The sequence below is a fragment of the Hippoglossus stenolepis genome, chromosome 5 (assembly GCF_022539355.2).
Source record: "Hippoglossus stenolepis isolate QCI-W04-F060 chromosome 5, HSTE1.2, whole genome shotgun sequence".
In the NCBI taxonomy this organism is placed as follows: domain Eukaryota; kingdom Metazoa; phylum Chordata; class Actinopteri; order Pleuronectiformes; family Pleuronectidae; genus Hippoglossus; species Hippoglossus stenolepis.
The window spans coordinates 11,168,281-11,188,139 of NC_061487.1; the positions used below are offsets into that span (position 1 = coordinate 11,168,281).

The 19,859-nt window shown below is 42.7% G+C and overlaps 1 protein-coding gene across 23 annotated transcripts in view; it reads right to left on the bottom strand.

The window, feature by feature from the left end:
• LOC118109536 (neuronal cell adhesion molecule) overlaps window positions 1-19,859 on the bottom strand; it is an 81,129-nt gene that overhangs the window by 38,855 nt on the left and 22,415 nt on the right. For 22 of the 23 annotated variants that reach the window (XM_035156719.2, XM_047339850.1, XM_047339843.1 and 19 more), the window contains exon 2: window positions 10,055-10,138. The gene's annotated coding sequence lies outside the window, so the exon portion shown is untranslated. Of the gene's footprint in view, window positions 1-10,054; window positions 10,139-14,707; window positions 14,812-19,859 lie in introns of those variants that run through there. The other variant, XM_047339840.1, reaches the window with a different exon arrangement.

Genomic DNA, 19,859 nt, shown 5'->3' on the forward strand with positions numbered 1-19,859 from the left:
AGGGGTCTCTCAAGATGGGGCCAATATGTGGAGTTTACTTTGAGCTTACGCGTGCAACAAAGAGAGTCTGGGTGAGACAGGCGTTGCCGGGAAATGTTCACCTCAAACGCACAAAAACCGGCAGCTGTGATGTTTGTAGCAAGTGCAATTCCTGTGGGCCCTGTCAGGCGGTGTAACACAGAGACACAGTGTTTATGTGATTGCTCCCAGTCAACAGTTAATCCAACCACGCCTTTCTAGAAAAGCACTAGTATATAATAAACATTCTACTGGTGGAATTTGAATTGTGCTGATACAGTAGAGGCAGGCAGGCAGGGAGCGACAAGTTATTTAGAGCTTTGTATGGAACCATTCAGTCTCGCAAAATCCACCGACAACATCAGACAACAAAGCGCGAGCGCTAACTGTGCAGTTACCACTGCGTGTTACCAGAACATGTCATTTGCCAGTGAGAATGAAGCAGGTGGACAGAGGCGCTGAGGACCACCTCTGTCCTGAGGCCGTGTCCATAGGCAACTGCTCATCATGGAAAATTATTCACAGAGTGAGACAGGATTCAGAGGCAACAAGTAAAAGAGATTCAACAAAATGAATCCTCACGCAGCGTCGTAGATGTAGCAGATGTAGATGTAAGTAGATGTAACAACTAAGGGCGCTTTATTATACCTTATTTGTTTGGTTTGAACTGTCTGACTTTTCAATTTAGTCAGAACCAATATATGTTTCAGACCAGATGGTCTAGGTCCAGATCAAACTGAACCGTGGTTCATAACATAATTGTAAGTATCTGCTCAAGTTAGTGGCAATCCATCTGATTGTTCCTGAGATATTTGATGGACCAAAGTGGTGGACTAAGTTACCGATCAATGTTTCTGTCCCTAGAGCAAAGCCACAAGCATGGCTAAAAAAGAGCAACCTCTGATAAGGAGACTTGAACACTGACTGTGCACTGTCACCACAGTGTGTTACCACAACTTGTAATTTACCAGTGAGAAAGTAGTGGTGAGAAAATCCCCAGCCGGTGGACAGAGGCCGCGAGCTCTAGTGTTATTGAGTGCCACCTTCACAGAGCTCCACAATGAGCCTCTGCTGCCACTCCCCTCCTCCACCTCCACCAGGCCCTTCCACTCCACCCCACCTGTGTCTGTGAAAGGTCAGCGCAGAGGAGGGTCCTCACCCCCTCCACGAACCCACAGCTCCCACTCCACAATCCGCCCCAGCACTGGAGCGCAGTGCCAGGAAGCTCAATCAAAGACGGGCTTTAGAGGGATCCAGACCTCTCAAAACCCTCCATTGTCTCCCGAAGGCTTCCCCACACCGCGGCCGCTCTATATGTAACACTGTAAGAGGAGCTGCTCATTACTGCCCGTCCCCGGGTCCACTTTGTCTCTTTTGTGCAGCTGACAGAGGAATCCAGTTGCTTAGCCGCGCCAATAAAAGAGAGTGCAGTTACGTAAAAAAAGAAAGAAAGAAAGAAAAGGAGAACAGAGAAATTAATTTGCAGGAGTGGAGGATGTGAAGACACATATGTTACATGTGTCGGTTCTGTCGCTGGTTGGGCATCAAAGAGACATAATACAGAGCTGTGTTACCTGTTGTGTTACTGCCCCTCTTTAATGGCGTCTGACAAAAATTTGCCATTCATCCCACGGGTTGGTGAGTATTGACTGATAGACACACCACACCACAATGTGTGTGAATGTCAGAGCAATCCATTATCACATAAAGGAAGCACTATGTAGTTGCCCTCGCTCCCTCTCTCTCTCTCTCTCTCTCTCTCTCTCTCTCTCTCTCTCTCTCTCTCTGCCCCTCCTCAGCTCCATTCAGATACGGCAGGTGAATACAAATCATTTCCCCTCCGCTGCTCTCCAAAAGAACTCACCATCCAATTTCAGACAGAGAGGACACAAACAATGGTCCTTTCAAAATGTGGGGAAAATCAAATCAAGGCACAAACAGGGGTTAACCCTTCCAAAACGCTGGAAAAATAGAAAATCGATTTTCCCAATAGAGACTTAGAGGAATCCATGAGTTAGGTTTACACAAAGATAGTTCACTGCTTCGATTATAATCAATTAAAAATGAATGGTCTATCTATAATATATAATCTATTAAGGGTAAGGGCAGGACAATAAAACAATATTAATGATTAGCACAATAGCAATATAACTTAAGTCCAATATATATTGATGTATTACTCATACGTGCAGAGAGAGGAGGTATAAAACAAAATTGATCTAGCTCAGATTTGTAAAATGTTTTGCTTATTATTAAGTAATATCTATCATGATATTGATAATGATAACATTTTCATCTTTGGCCGTATTGCCAAGGTCTAGTAACAGTTAGTTGATCCACAAATTGATGAGTGACTTGTGATTTCATCCGTACTTTGAAGGGACATCTTTCTTTTGAGTTTTGAGTATTTGAGGTGTTTTCATCACTTAAATATTCACTGTTTATGTAGATGTTATGTGATGCTAAATTTTTCATCATAGTTCTTGTTGACGGATTAATAAACAGTAAAGCAACAAATCTTCACTTCTGAAGAGCAGGAAGAATTAACTGACATAAATCAATTTGCAATCAATGGTTATTCTGAAAGTTGAGTATTCAACCAACCAATTGTTTCAGTACTACTTTGGATTGGCACTTTTGGTGCAGACTTATTTTGTATGTAATAAAGTAATATATGCAGAGAGAAATGTTTTATGTCCAACCTGCCAATGCACTGAATCATACAGAAAACTAGTGGAGCACATTCCTCCACCAAGGCCAAACATTTCATTTTAATTAAATGAAGCTGCACCAAATTTTACACACTCTGTCCCCTAAATGTACCAGATTTTTTTTCATCAAGATCCATTAATTATTCTCTGAGAAATCTGTGAAAATGTTGAAAAACGCCTCGCAATATTAAAGCAAGTGGGAAAATAAATCTTTGATCTGCTCAATGAAACTTGACATTACTCATACTGCCTCCTTCCACCAAGTTTCATGGAAATCTGTCCACTAGTTTTTGCCTAATATGGCAAACAAACAAATAAAGCAACCAAAAAACAAATAGGGGTGAAAAAATGTTCTCCTTGGTCGAGGTAATTAGAAAATGTGTTGTTTATTAAAAACTGAAAGTTGAGGAATCAGTTAACTTACTAATAGTTTCAGCCCTAATTTGAATTTGCACTCTTGGAACTGACATATTTCCATCACTTAATACATCAGACACAAGGAGACAGTAGCTGTCTCTTCTCCAATTTGTCAGTGCATGAAAACAGACTCATACAGAACATAATTAATGTGACTTAACACAAGAGCAACTGAAATACACAGCACATGCAGAACTGTTGCTCAGCGTGTGTGTGTGGCTGATAAAACTCTCTTTGAGCCCCAGTCTGAATGAGTTTGAGCTGTGGCTCCTCTGTTTCCCCAGTCAGGTTTTCATATGCTAAATTCAACAAACAAGTCGTGGGGGGAAGTGAACAATTCATCAAACGCAGCTCTGAGTAAGTCCTCTGACTGGCTTTGAATTGAAGAGTGAGAATTTCTATTATAAATCTTCCCCATTCCAAGACTTTTGATGGGATTTGATGTAATTAAGTTCAGAGACTGAAATTGCTGATATTTGATCTTAAGTGAATGGAAATATTTTTTTGGGGGGTAAGGAAGTAATTGGATGACCCCGTTTTATTTGAAGTGCTGTTTTTTTGTGAAATTAAAGAGAGAATTTTGAAGATTATAGACGAAGGAAAAGCCTGTGGTGCGGACTGACTCATGGTGACTGCTGGCACTGCATCAAGGCGTCAGTGTGAACATGCTACTGTCTGTCTCATGGGTCAAGATGACTGAAATGTAAGCTAATGAGTATTAATGATACTAATGGAGGACTTGGCTTTCTCACAAAGAAAGTTACAAGCCGTAAAAGTGTCTTCACGAGTTAAGCTGATGTGAAAACACACACAAAGACTCAACAATGGAAAAAAAAAAAATGTTTCCAGGTGTTATAGTGAAGAGATTTTTCCCCCATTCCATCCATCATTTGGAGAGTTTGAGTGTGTTTCGAGTGGGTAAGGTGGTTTTACCCGTAGGGATTCACAGTTCAGACAAACAGTCCTCCATCCTCGCAGTCCGTCTACTGGCCCCATCAGAAATAATGGCTCCGTCAAGAACCGCTCCATCAGCCGGCGATTCCGGAGGAAACGCTGTTGCCATTTAACACTAACAGTCCGCCAGGCTTCCGCTAACAACCTCTGTCCTATGTCTGTGTTTGACGGGATGGGCCTGGTCGCTAATGCAGGAGAAGTGTCTGCTGAGTGCTGGATAATGCCTGGGTGAGGCTGGAGTGGAGCTGGTGGAGGGGTTTTTTTTTTACGGGAAAGGTCAGCACGGAAACGTACGGCTGGACAAGGTGTGTGTGTGTGTGACACGTATACGATGAGGGCGACCAGGGGTGTTTCAGTTTGTTTGTGACCCTCGCGGCCAAACATGACAGAGGAATGAATCACTGCTGTAACAGATAATGGTATAGTGTCTGTACAGATACAACCTCGCCCTCCTCTGCCCACATACGAAGAATGTATACATGTATTTTATAGTCAAGTAGGTAAACATGTGGTCTGGGTTACATTTGAATCCCCCTGATAGGAATGCTCATAGAAATCTGGTTTTCTGTATAAAAAAATGTTTATCATTTACAGCAGCGTATCCGCAAATGATAAGAAATGATAAAAAAAAATCTGCTACTACAGTTTACTTCAATATTGATATCATTCCACATTAAAACCCTGAACACCCAATCTGGTGGTGTTGCTTCCTCTGACGGAGTAGAATAATCCAACTACACATTACATCTGATGGAGTGGGAGGAAGATTTCCACTTTTATGACTTCATCACTGGACAAAAGCAGAAGCTTGCAGAGGCGGTGGTGTAAAGGTCAAAATTCTGTGTATTGACAACGTAACACCCTATAACTAAAACTTGGGTTTAATTTCTGCTCCTAAATCGAAAAACATATTTTGTTTGATGTGTGGTTTCATTGTTTGTTTTGTTTTTAAAGAGCTCAAAGAGATATTGATCTCAGTGAAAAGCAAACGCTTGCAACACAAATCTGAGCTTCCCGGTTGTAATTAGGACTCTGATGTTAACATGAACTGAACTCCCTCATTACATCTGTTATCATTAACATTAACACTGGCTCCTTTTTAAAGGCAGATTTTGGTTTTTAATCAGGGGCCATAAAGTGGCCACATTTTAACACACAGTGGCCAAGTATACTTTAAATATTCAAACCTAATTTCTTTTTAAATAAGGTAATTTCTTGTTGTCTGTTGACTCTATAGCTGTGAACAAAGACACAGTGAATATATGAATATATTTCGCAAATTGTTTCTGGTTTAATTCCTTTGTGTACTTCAAACAAGCTTTGGAAATACAATCAAAACACCTCACAATTGTAATAAGGATTGTGTTTTTAAAAGTTGGTCCCTTGGAAAACATAAACACTTATACATAATGAATACAATACCTTAGCGCTACTGTTTGTGATGTTTACTCGTCTGTAAGGAGTCAAGTGACAGGGGCACCTCAGGCGCTCTAAAGCTCCAGAGTACTGTGAACGCCGGAGTTGATGCATTTTCAAACAAACGTGTTGTGTGGACGTAGCCTAAATTTAAGCCTCCTAACATGTCATGCCAATGATCCAGCAAACCCAATCTCTGAACCCTGGACTTGACACACCTAATGGACGTGAAACTATAACACTGGTGTTTTACCTGCTATGAAATGTCTCTGGTGAAAAGAGGCTTTGTGAATAATAAAGGTGGAAGTTCTCCGGGTTGCAGGCGCAGCAGCAGCAACAAGAAAATCAACACAGCACAATCTGAACATGCCCACACATTCCTGAGAGGAGGAATAAACATGCAGTGGAGGTGCACCAAGGAAGAGTGTAGAACATGTGTTAGTTTGAATTACTACAAGCTAAAAAATATATGTATTTAAAATGGAATGGAAAGGATTTAGATTCAAGGAGTGTTTTTTTATTCTGAGCTCCATAGAAAAAGTCCTGAATGGAGAAAGATGCATACGCTGTCAATGAATAGAATAATTCTATAGTGTGGAATTGAAATGTGGAAACAGAAAACAACATATCGGTGGATAGAGGTTGGATGTTATTCACCACACAGTAGAAATGCACAAACATAAGTCTGAACACAGCCTGCTTCTCTCCTGTGCTTTTACATTTCATATTTACTCTTTTCTTTATTCTCGCTCTCGGCAGGTGCCGAGAGAAATTCCTCATCAGAATTGGCTGAGACGCAGGTGAGCGAGGGCGTACATCTAAATTCTGCCATTTGTATTCCAGCGCATCACCCACGGAGCAGGCTGTTTATGTTGATGAGCAGACAGACTTGGCCTCGGACCAGGACCCACGCCTAACAGCCACATATATCATTTAGTTTTTAGAGGCCCCCCTCCAAACTGATAGAACCCCCCCCCCAGAGAGATGGATTCAGTTGTTTCAGGTAAAAAAAAAAGGAGAAAAACAAGATGAGTCAATAATTCTGCTGAAATTTTTTTCATATAAACAGGTTTGCTAAAAAGGGCTGCATTACATGGTCAGGATTTAAACCACCAGTGGCCCCTATGCTCTCCATTTCCTCTACCACTTTCTCACTCTCTGAGGCCATTTTCACACCTGAAGGTCTCAATCAGGGTTCATGTCAAGGTTTGCTTTCAAATTGCAATGCAGAGGAATTTTGTTTAACATTGGTACGTCCTGTCGTCATCACCTACACTGGAAAAAAAGAGTTTGTTTAAAGTTGGGAAGTTATAATAACACAAGAACTTAATTCATTTGTGTCTTACCAATTAAAATAATCCTTTTAATTGGGAACCAAGTTTTTGGAGCAATGGAAGAAACCTGCATTCAGCAGTGAGTATGGAGTAAAACCCACCTCCAGGCTGGACTAGATAATATAAAACCACACATATAAAACAGTGTCTCCTCTGACTCTCAAGGCTGTCCGCTGTTTGTGAGTCAGATTTGCATGAAGCTGACTTCCTCTGAAAGCCTGGAAGATGGAGCAGGAGAAGCAGGAGCCCCTCAGGAGTGGCCCCACCACCTCTAACACATCACGCAGCCTCTTTCTCTCCCTCACCCTCTTTGTATCCACCTATTCATCTATTTGTTTATTCCTGTCCTTCCTTCTGACACTTCAGCTGTGTCTCCCAGCACCTCCCTGTCTCTGCCAACCATACATCCATGAGACACTAAACAACACACACACACACACACAGAATCTGCTCTCTCACCCACACAGCCTCTCTCTTAGATACAGCTGCTCTTGAACACAACATGCACAGACAAGAGTGTTGACACAGAACCGATGGAGAATTGTCAGGCACGTATCAAAGAGACACCTATGAAGAGAAATATCTTGACGTGCTCATCTGAAACGACGTGCAAAGATCTGCCCAGGGGCCCTCTGTGTGTGTGTGTGTGTGTGTGTGTGTGTGTGTGTGTGTGTGTGTGTGTGTGTGTGTGTGTGTGTGTGTGTGTGTGTGTGTGTGTGTGTGTGTGTGTGTGTGTGTGTGTGTGTGTGTGTGTGTGTGTGTGTGTGTGTGTGTGTGTGTGCATGAATCCCTATATTCATCTGCAACTGGTCTGGTCTCCGAAGTGCAGTTGCGTAACATCACTCGTACTTTCTCAGTATGTGAGAAAAGCTGCTGCTTCATTCATAGTGGATGATGACACTTTTCAGGTGCAGGGGTATAAATGAAAAGGAAGGGTCATTGGCTCAGTCCAGTTTTTATTGTAGGAGTTACATACTTTTTTGTAGCCTTATAAAATATCCATCCATCATCTATACCGCTTCTCTTTTCTAAGGGTCGTGAGCCAGCAGAGAGGCTAAAGCCAATCCCAGCTGACAATGAGTGAGAGGCAGGGTGCACCCTGGTCTGGTCCCCAGCCAATCAGAGGGTCGATATACAGAGACAAACAGCTCTTCACCCCTGGTATTAACGTTCGCCCTGAGTGATCTGATCAGTAGTTAAGTCACTGTTAAGTACATGTGTTCACACCTGGGATGAGAGGGGATCCTGAATGTGTCTCTTGTGACCACTCGTGATCAGATCTCAATTCCCTGCTATGATATATCAAATATAATATATATAGAAATATTTAGTTGCCTGGATAAAAGACACAGGCAAGATGGTTGGAATCGTCCCCCGGTGTTGTTCTGCCAGGCCTGTACTGCAGCCACTGAACACGTGTCAGGGGATTCTTGCCTTCAGTCTGTTCCACAGAGACACATGATCAGGTGAGGACGTCAAGAGACTGAATTGAAATCAAGAGTTTGGGCATAAAACACCATGGTTGCCTTTTCCGTGTGTTGTCCTGCAGCACTTTGCTGACAAGAAAATCAAATGCCTATAAAACTAAAAGGCAGCACTTAAACCTTGTAGTTTTCACTTCTGATCCAAGGTGTCGGAGTAGAGTAAAAAAAGGAAACTGCATTATTATACCTTCTGACTGCACTGTAGAAGATTATGTAACTCGGTCTCATAAGATTTAAAGTCAAAAGCCAGAATCATGTAGAGCTATTTCTGGACAGGCGAAGCTCTGATTGGGTGATCCTCCTCGATATATGTTTTTTTCCCATCCTCCCCCACTCTGCATCTAAACACACCAACATGAGTGATAATAGCACACTCCCTTGCCTGCCACATGAGAGCAGCCAGTGAAAGGCAGCAGTGTGGAGGTAAACAGAAACCTCTGCAGCCTTCCATTGAAGGGCCGGGGACCCTGAATGCCGCCGCTCACAATGGACGCTTCACGCCTCACTGTGTTTCAAACTGCAAATTCAGTGCGCAGCTCCTACGTGTGGCCCTCCATGACTCGGCCATTGAAAACTGTGGACTCAGCCTCTCTGACAGGCAGCGCGCATTCACAACAACAACCCACTGCCACGGTGCAGCGACAAGAGGAGAGGAGAATGAGAGCCTCAGTGACAAATGAACGGACAGGCAGAGGTAGAGCAGGGAGAGAAATCGGCCAAAAATAAAACAAGCACCAGCAGCAGAGGCAGAGGAGTCGTACGAGTCCCTCCTCAGCTCGGCGTGCAACAGGGGCCGGGGGCCTTCCTTCACACTCCACAGGGCAGTGGATGCACATCACACCGTGTCACCTCCACTCACAGAGAATTAGATCAACTCCTCCCTGCATCCCACTCTCTGAACAGCTGTAATCAGGGGTTGAGCCAAAGGTTACAGGGGGTCATTTAAAGAAACGAGCTGAGAGTCAATTCTCCGGGCTCTAATGCACACAGAGACTTTAGCTCTTAATTGTGCGACTGCCATTAGGCAGCTCTCCTACCCCTGCGAGCTCCATTACGACACATTATGCGTCAATAAGAGAGCGGCACATGGCCAGATTTAGTCTCCGAGTGCTATTTTGTGATTTCTAAGTGTCGACGTCCAATTGTCGCAGCGGTGAGCGAGCAGGGGGACTGTTACCTTGACGACCATATGCATCAAGCGGACAGTTGGGACACTAGAAATGCCAGTGTTTTGTTGTTGTTTTTCTAAATTCCCTGCCAAACCTTTCTGCCAAAATGGAGGCTGCGACAAAAACACACTTTGCAAAGTGGACAAACGCCAGTGAAGCAAGTGGTGACCTCTGCCTCTACAGACAGGACTAAAGAACAGGCATCACAACAGAGACACAGAGAGGAAGAGTCGTAGCGGTGGAACGGTTTAAAAGATGTTCAGAGACTAAGCAGCTCTACAGCGAGCGTCAGCATGAATACATTCAGGCTGTGGCAGCGTCATGGATGAAGATATTTGGACGGCAGACACTTGTTAGGCACTGGCACACAGACTGACATTTGTGTGTGTCCACATCCTACGGGAGTGGAAATGTCTTTGAGAAGAACAAGAACGCTTGATTCCGAAAAGCTCATGCTGTTTTGGAAAACGACGTTGCCGGCGGAGATGATCTGATGAGGGGGAAAAAATGAATTCAGACTCGGACAGAGAAAAAAAAATATTCCAATTTACCAGAGAAACCCGGAACCCCCCCTCTCTCCTGCTCCTCCCCGGCTGCAGTCGCCTTGTTCCTTTTCTTCTCAGCTTTTCTTCAATCTGCTCAAACACAAATAGAAGAGAATAGCACATTTTTAGTTTTCATAATTTATTTCTCTCCGCTCCTCTCGTCTTCAAGTACAACAACCAGGACTTTAAAACCAAGATAGGGGAATCCAGCCGCTCTTAATAAGCTTTCTAGGGAGGAACTTTTGCACCGCTATGCATATTTCCATCGCATTTGACTTCACAATGGGCCTACTACTCCATGTTTGGTTTTATTATAATCTGCAGAAATCCTTTTTGTATAGGAAGTCTCCTGCTCGGTCACAGATTACACACCAGGAACCTCCAGCATGAAATCTCCTCTTCTTATCAAACGCAGGGTGAGGGAAGGAAAGGAGAGATTCTCTTTTTCAAAGCATAATCATGCGTGAGTGTGTTGACTCGGTGGAAATGCACTTAAAACACTTCCAACTGTGACAAGTTTTGGTGGTGAAAAGAAAGCAAACACCCGAGCTGTGTAAACCAGAGTGCGGACATGGATTTTCCGAGGCAGGAGTGTGTAATCCAAACTGATAGACACAAAAGCCTGCGGCTGGAAGCTGGAGAAGAGACACTTCTCCTCCCTGTCGCTCCTCTTGTCTTGTCTCATCTCCTTTTTCTTCTCTTATCTTCGCCTGTTCTGTGCTTCCTTTCCTCCCTATTACCTACTGCTATCCTCACCCCTGTCCTTGTCCTCTCTCACCTCCTGTTCTTTCTCATCTTCTCTCTGTTCTTCGGTAATCTTCATTTTCCTTTTCTCCTCCTTTTTTAACCTCCCCGACCAACCTCCTTTCTCCTCTTTTCCTCTCTCAGTTCATCTCCTCCTTTTTTTTGTCAGAATATTTCCAGCAGTCCAGGTCAGGACCTCACACGGAGTCGTGAAATCAGCTGAAAGTCACGGTACCTTTATAAGGACAACATACATGTTTTTGTCTTGACATGTGTTCAATATATATTCGTTTTTCTGCCCAATTTCATCCCCCCTCTCCTCCTCCATTCTTCCATCTCAGCTTAAGAGAGGATTTCTGAAGATGACAGATTTTTTCTCTTTGGCTCACAAATCAAAGTTTAACATGACAATTTGACAGATCTTCAGATCATGAGAATTGGGGACGTACATGTTGCGTCATGATCCAGACAAAGCTGAAGTCCTGTCCCAACCTATTCTCTCTTTTTCTTTTCTCTGCCGCTTTTCACTTACATCCTCACGTCAAGTTCCTTCTCTTTCCAACCCTCACACACTGACCTGTCCTTCTTCATTTCCTTCACTTTGTTTCCTAATTTTTCCTCAGGTTCCACATCCTAAACATTAAAACCCTGTGCAGATGTGGGATTTAATATCAAATGGTGTGAGGCATGTAAAATTCAAGACTATTGTTAATGTTACGGCTCCTTCACATACTCTCCTCACGTCACCTTTCCTCCACCTCATGCCTTTCACCTGATTGTCTTTGTTTCCTCCATTTCTTTATTTCTTTTGTAAACACAGTCCTCTCTTTGAATCTCCTCCCCTCTCTCTCTGCTCAGTTGTTCAGCTCTAACGTGGGGACTTCCCACGCAGGCTGCTTCTACCTTTCTATTCTCTCCTTTGTTTATTATCCAAACCTTTCCTCAAACTTCGTCACAGTGGACACACACACACACACACACCTGCAGGAGTTGATGGGCGAAACGATTGAAGAAGCCAATCCAATTTACCAGCGAAGGCTTATCGACTCCAGTCTGCTGCTCTAAATAACAAGTCTGGAAGTCCCATTGAAAGCTGCTCTAACACTACTTTCACTACACACACACACACACACACACACACAATCGTGAAACACACAATTTCACATTTGTTCTGTTTCTCCCAATCACAGATGTGTTTTCAGTTGTTTTCGCTCAGACTGAAGATCAAGTCTCTCGTACCACCTGAGATTCAACCCTGCAGCTGCTGCACACTGCGAGCTTGACTACAAGATGTTTTTCATACGACTTCTGCAAAATCAAGTTTACTTACTTGAAGCTTTTTCTACAAATACACTGAGTTTGTGAGGTAAATAGTTTTATTGACTTACAGAATATTACACCAGAAAATCTGATCTTTTGAAAGCTCTGAATTTCAAAAGAAACATGTTTTAAAAACTCGAACGAACACACAGCATCACATTATATTACTGCTGATACCTGAACAGAGAACTACGGCAAAACTATTGTCTTCTTCAGTTCGACCTTACACCTCATAATTTCCTCCTCACTGTGCCAACAGCTACAAATCAGCTGATTGCAGCTGAGATCAATGAATAAAACAAACCGACGAAATGACCTTTCTACATCCTGAAGGCTGATCCCATCAAAAGAGCCCCCCTCCCCTCCCATGACATCGGGCCAGCCATCCCGCCAACCCACCTCTGCCCTCAGTCACCGCCGAGTCGGCCTCAGCTCAGCCAAACTCTGCTGCCATGGTGATGAGGAAAGGGACGGAGGAGCGAGACTGGAAATAGCCGACCACAGGATTCTGACAGTGGGCAGTGCGAGAGACACACAATGCCCTGGTTACCTCAAGGAGCACTCTCCTGTCATGAGTGCTGACAAACAAAACACACAGCTGATGGATGTGGAGACAGCACAGCAACATTTCACAGCAAACTGAAAGGACTACAGCTAAGAGCTAATACATGAGGCACACGCGTGTAACACACATCCTGAACCTGAAAGCTGCTCAAATCAATACTTTGAGGTTAACGAAAGGATCAAATGACAAAATGTCTGTATGTGTTAATAAACCAACATATTAGCTATATATATATTGATAATAGTTGGCAATTGTGCTCAGAAAAGTACACAGTAAGCACTAGTACCACAGAACAAGCTGCACAAAGCTACATGTTAGCTGCTATAAATAAAAATAACAGAATTGCATCATCAACTAGAATGGCACCCATACGGGTTTCGCCAGTTCTGCCTTGGGTTATTATGCCCCACCCCTCCACATAATTGCTCACAAACAAACCAACAAACAAATGGACAGGAGTCAAGACATGACCTTCTTAGCAGAGTTAATAAGAAAATATAATATAAGTCATACACATTATACTGTATATATATAATATATATGTATGCTGGCTATACGCAGACAGCACAACCACCAACCATTGCTCTAATTAAGTCCAAGGACATAGAGTGTGTTTCCATTTCCCACATTCAGATGCATGTAGAGTAAAGTGAGATGTCCACAGGTTGAATAAGCATTGCTCACAGCAGATAATGTCAGAAAGTGAGATGTCACACGTTTCTCTAATGAGCCTCTTGCTTCTCCAGGCTGTGTTATCTTGATGTGTGTGACTACCTGTCTGTCTGTGTGTGTGTGTGTGTGTGTGTGTGTGTGTGTGTGTGTGTGTGTGTGTGTGTGTGTGTGTGTGTGTGTGTGTGTGTGTGTGTGTGTGTGTGTGTGTGTGTGTGTGTAAGGGGCTAAGCACAAGTATAGTGGCCTGCGGGATTAATTTTAGGCTCTTGGCTAATAAGAGGAAGAGTGTGGCTGTAGAAGATATCACTTTCCCGGTGAAGCATCATTACTACAACACAGACGAGAGAAATAATTAGAACTTAAGCACTTTCTTTTTTTCCCTCAAAGATGAATTTACATTAAGGGACGCTGCATCAGAGACAGAGAAGTGACAATAAGGGGGAGATAAGTTGAGTTTCAGCAGAAGAAAGAAGATGTGTTTCTATGAAAGTGCTGGCAAAGTGCAAACTATCCATTAAAATGTATAACAGCACGGCTGATTGTCCGAGGAAACAGGCTTTTTGTGGACGTCACAGTGCAAAAGAAGTCTGCTCAGGAAATGTTACCACACTGCGAGAAACTCACATTCTCTCCTTCACACATTATCGTCAAAGCTAATTGGATTTGCTGATTTAGCAAAAATACTGAGAATTGATAATCTGCATATAATCAGTTTAAAGTGTATAAAATGACAAACAACAAGCAATCCTCTATACCCAAATTATTTTCAAAACGCTATCTATCTATCTCTATCTATATAAAAGCAGCAAATCTTTACAATAGAACTTGGTGATGTTTTGCAATTTTGCTTAAAAACTGAATGACACAAAATGAAATGAAATAAAATTCCATAAAACAGAAGCTATTTTCTGCTCATCAACTAATCGACTATTGCTTCATTTGTAATCTAATAATCATTTAGAGGTTTAGAGATTTACACGTTCCAAAAGCTGAACGCTAAATATCTATTTTGTCTGGTGAACTGTCAAAAACGTGTTTAACTTAATAGTAGCTTAAAAATAATAGAGAGAAGAAATCATCACATATGAGAAGCTTATAGCATTAAATATTTTAGATTTTTTTCCTTCATACAGAACTTTAAAAAAAACAATACAATTTTATGAGAATTCATTTTATGTAAACAAACTAATGGATTGAGTGTCTCAGCAGTAAAATCATCCAGGACCTTTCATTGGTTCAGCATGAAACATCCCGAAAGAGAATCAGTGGATTTGTCCCCATCACCTGCCGATCTCTGAGAGCATCAGGTGATTACATGGTTGCTATTAACAAAACACAGTGTACATCACATACATCACCTTTATCTCTGCACATGTAAATGAAAGTAAATCCCCTCGGCGTGTGCATCTGCCGCTCGGTTGTGTTAATCCCAGTGGCTGCGTATTCCTCGACGTGTCTGCTGTGACTGACTGACAGTGAGGAGAGAGGAGCCCATTCTCTCACAAAACCACCCCCCCACCACCACCACCACCAGCCCTCCAACACACCCACAACCCCTCCTCCCACGTCCCTCCCCTGACCCTCCCTCCTCTCTCACAGTGGGATTAAAACAACCTTTTGTCTCTCTACAATGGGGGTTAAACATTTCCTGGTATCACATGTACAACTAGCAGAATCTACAAAGTTACCGGGTGGGTTTGTTTTTTTTACTCACATTGGAGCAGGAGCATTAAATATTGAAAAAGTTATTTGCTGTGTAAGGGGTGTAACTGTCGGCGGGACGAGGAGACGACGGAGCATAACATCCTGCGATGTGCATTTGGCAAAGCATGAATGTAAAACTGACACTATGATTGCATGTTAAATCAACTAGCGCCCCGGTGTACATGAAAATAACTGTCAGCTGCACTGATTGTGCTCGTGTCAATGCAGCTTTCTAAATGTTCAATAGAGGGCGGAGGTGGAGGAGACCCAGCACAGCAAACGCAGATAAAAGGAAAATGCCTTGAGGCACATCCTAAAGACTTCCTTTCCCATACAGTGAGAAAGTGCTCACCTACACTCAACAGATGTCCCCCTGCAATCTAATCTAGTTGACTCAGTGAGGGGAGGCTTATTTATTGCAGACTCCTCACTGGTATTATTGCAACCCGTTTTAAAAGAATAGATGTAAGAGAAAAAGCTCTTTTGGCATCCGTTAGCTATGGTTGCAGAGGGTAACAATGGTCTGAAAGAGTCACCATTCTCTGGCCTGGCCTCTAAATAATGCCCCGCTCACTACAAAAGCACAGAAATGTAACATAATCTGTCTCAAGGAACATTGTCCACCGGAGTGAACAATGATTTAGACTCCGGTATCCACTAAACTTTATTTCACACTTTATCTCGCTCTTCGGCCACAGTGGTGGAATGAAACTTAATACATTAACTCATGTAAAGAACAAGTACAAGTCTGGGTTACTTTACTTGCATCCACTCCACCGTACTTTATCATTGTAATCTACTTTAATGATAAAGATTTTACATATAAAAGCCAATAATGAGTGTATACAATGTAAGTGTAACTGGTCGGCTTGTGACCTATTATGACACTATGTAGTCTGGGCCCTTGTCATGATCTATGTGATGTTACCAGTTACCCCAAACAGACATTTCCTCTCTTAATCCAAAGCAAAAAAACAAATAAATGCAATTGATTTGTGTTGAAGAGATTTATTTTTCTTGGCCCTTCAAATGTATCTTATGACCCCCTCAGAGGGGCCCTAGCCGCTAGGTCGGAAACCACTGGACTAAACCACCTAATCATGTACTACTGAAGTTAAAACTCCACAATGAGTGTCTACGATAGTAAACAACTGCAAGCACACTCTTGTGTTGGTATAAACAGTGTAATACAATTTCATATCTAATGATTGTGCTGATGAACCAATACTTTTACTTACGATACCAAGGTATTTGGCAGACTAGAATGGCACTCATACCTCTGCAGAGGCCCAACAGTCCCCTTCAAGCTGCACCAAATTTCACACACTCAGATATCAGTTCCCTAAATGTACCTGATTATCTTCATTAAGATCCATGAATTTGCCCTTAATTGGAAAATTTGGAAAATGTTGAAATTCCCTATATATATAATCCTGGATCTGCCTCCTCAGCCAAATCCACACCAAAATTTAATGGGTTCTCCTTATCTTAGGTAATAATACTTCTGAACTTTTTGCTTAAGTACTTAAGGACTTTTACTTGTCATGGATTAGTTTTGCTTTGTGGTTTTGGCACTTTTACTCATTGTGTCTCCACTGGTGTAGTGTTCCTTTGCAGTTGTGGGACTCAACACTTAATAATCCTACAAAGCCATATGACTTCTGTCTGCACCACTGGGACACGCTCAATGGCTTCACAACATGGTCATTGTTACATGCCACCGCCAGTATAAAATTTCCACCCACATACCACGAAGAAACCATGAAGCTGAAGACCGTCAGAGCTTCACCGGTGATCAAGAGACATGAAAACTCTACGCTTGAATTCCACCTCAATTTACTAATGGACAACTTCGCTCGTTTTCTCCATAACATAACTCAGCACGATAAGCTTTCTCAGCATCTAACGTCACGGCATAAGAAGCCATTAATTTGAAAAATGTATCATAAATAAAAGCATTCAGACATCTTTCAGAGATGATGGATGGCGGAGAGGTGTATAGATTGTGGTGTGAAATGAGTGAAAGGGGCATATTTCATTGAGCGAGGGGGCGTGATTGACCAAGTTTAATGGGCATTATTTCTGCACACTGACTCCGTTGAGCAGAGACACTGGGTGATCCCCGCCGGCCCATTGCTCCTTCAGACTCACACTGAGATAGGACTGCCGCCCTCCCTGCTCTTTGTCACCACACCAATAGAAGAACAATATTTCAATGGCAACTGCATATTTCAATGGCAACTTTTAACAGAACAAAGTTCATGCTGTGGTCCAGACCAAGCCCTCCTAACTAGAACTGTCTGCATGTGTGTGGGTGTGTGTGTGTGTGTGTGTGTGTTCGTGTGTGTGCCTGCATGCATTCGCCTATCAGTGGGTGTTCGTGATGAGGACTCCCTTTTGAGTTTCCCATTCAGAGACATGAATGGAAGTGAAATATGATTGGCTCGTGAAGAGAATAAGGGGCTGGGTTCACAAGGCTATCAAGGCAGGGTGGGGCAGAGGGAGGCGGGACACTTATAAAATACTTCACCGCTGTCAGAGACAAAATGAAAGAACAAGTACGGATGATTTAGTTCCCTAACGCTCGCCACTCACACATCCCTACAAGTAATTTTCAACGCTTGTTTGTTTGAGTTAGATTGCTTTGGAGCTCACATCAAATCAGTAATTGTTCAAATTTGATTCTCCATTAAGTAATAAACCATTACGATGCTTTGATATGAGAGACAAGCACTGTCCTCTGGCAAATGTGTTGCTTTGTCCTGGTCCATGTCAGTGTCAGTTTTAGCCTTGTTAACTCCGGCTGAACTCATCTCAACACAATAACACACAAGGGTCTGGTATCATCCAATAGCAGCACTGTCACGATAACCTGTGGTATCTGGTTTAACCATAGTTGCTCCTTTGATGTATCAAAGGAAAGTGAAGGAATTTCACAATGAAGAAACTAAAACGTTAACTTCGCATCGAGCTGCGCTGATGACACAGGCATCAGATTCAGGTTTGGGGACAATGTGGAAAACAAAGCGGCCGAGGTCTTAAGGGAATTTACATGAATTACAGCAAGAGGCCCACAGGGACGGCCGCGACCTCTCCTCAGCTTTTTGAAACTAAACAAGACCCTGATCCCCGCCCATCACCACACACACACACACAAAGACACAGATAGAGAATGCTGCAACTGGTTTCCATGGTGCCATGAGGCTCAGTGACAGAGCTGGAGTGTTAACATGCTCACACACAACAGAGAGAATGATGGAGAGAAAAAGAAAAGGACAGAGGGAGAGAGACAGAGGCAGAGAGAGCGCAGTAAAAAAACAACAACAAAGAACGTGTAGAATAGAAGAGATTTAACACACACACAAGCAGCAGACCATCCCCGAGGTTAAGGACCTGTGGTGTCATGTATCGTATTTCACTCTGACTCCTTACTGGCGCAATTCGAAACAGACAACAGTTCAACTCAACAGAAGCCAGAGCAGCACCCGCCTCATTTTTATTTCCCCTAACTGTTACTCACATTAATTCTGTTTCTGTGATGCACACTGTGAACATGTGGAAATGCAGCTACGAACAACAGGACGCAAATCAAGCAGCCAGACGATAATACAATTTCAAACAAACCCTCAAGTTCGCCAGACTCAAGGGTTTGTTTACTCTGGTTCGTTTCGCCAGAGTATTTGTTTGACAATACAATGTGTAAATACTCTGACATTTGCATGAGACCCTAGCTGTGTTGAACAAGCTGGTACTTTGATAACACGTAATTCGTCTTGGCAGTTGATTATCGTTTGTGACCGTGTCTCTCTGCAAAGGCAAACTGTGAATGAACAAGACTACAGCAAGAACAGTAGGACAAATCTATAGACCAGGAGGGTAATCTGTCAACGATGATGGTAAAAGGTAAAAGGTCTGTATTTATATAGCGCTTTTTTAGTCTTGATGACCAATCAATGCGCTTTACAGAACTGTTTTTCCATTCACCAATGAATTCACACACACGTTTGAGGACAGCCCGCTCGACCCCCTAAACCACAGCCACCACCCCCCACTAACGATCACGTTTACACCAGACCGTTTGGGTTTCCTCTTCATATTCTCTTGGCTAAACCTGGGTGTGTTTCCCATGTGTATAACGTGGGAAACACACGTCTTAATATGTCTTAAGGTTTGTTTTACCAATCTGTGGAAATGTTGCTGTGCTTCCAGACCTCAGTCATTACTGCAGAGAGTACACTGCTATCATAGGGAGTAGAGGCCAGCGCTTCAGAAATAAATGTTTTAATAAACCACAGTTTTTCTTTATGGCTCAGCAAACACACTGGATGGACATCGTATGTTTTTTGTCTCGGAAGAACTAAAAAGTAATCACACTTGTGTAGAACAACATTAAAGCTGTTTACTACATTATATTTGTTTGACTGTTCCCAGAAGTTACTATAGATTTGTGAGTATTGTCTGTCGGCTCTTTTGTTTGTTTGGCTGCACAGCTTCTCACTGCAATATGGAATTATTAATGATAATCCCACTGAGGTGGAAAACTGCTGGCTTGCATACAACATGTTGCAATGTGGGTAATCATAAAACTACAGTAATACAGCTGAATAATAAAACCAATTTTCACTATCTGACAGAGGAATCCCTCCTCCTCTGCCTATTGTTAGTGCACCATGTACGAGCCAGTGACATTGAGTGACTTGCCAACAATAGCAATACAGTATATGGCAAAATGGCAACTATTCATGTGGTAATGAGGCAGGAGAGGAAACTCTACAGCCTGGTTTTGACACAGTGTGTGGGGGGCTT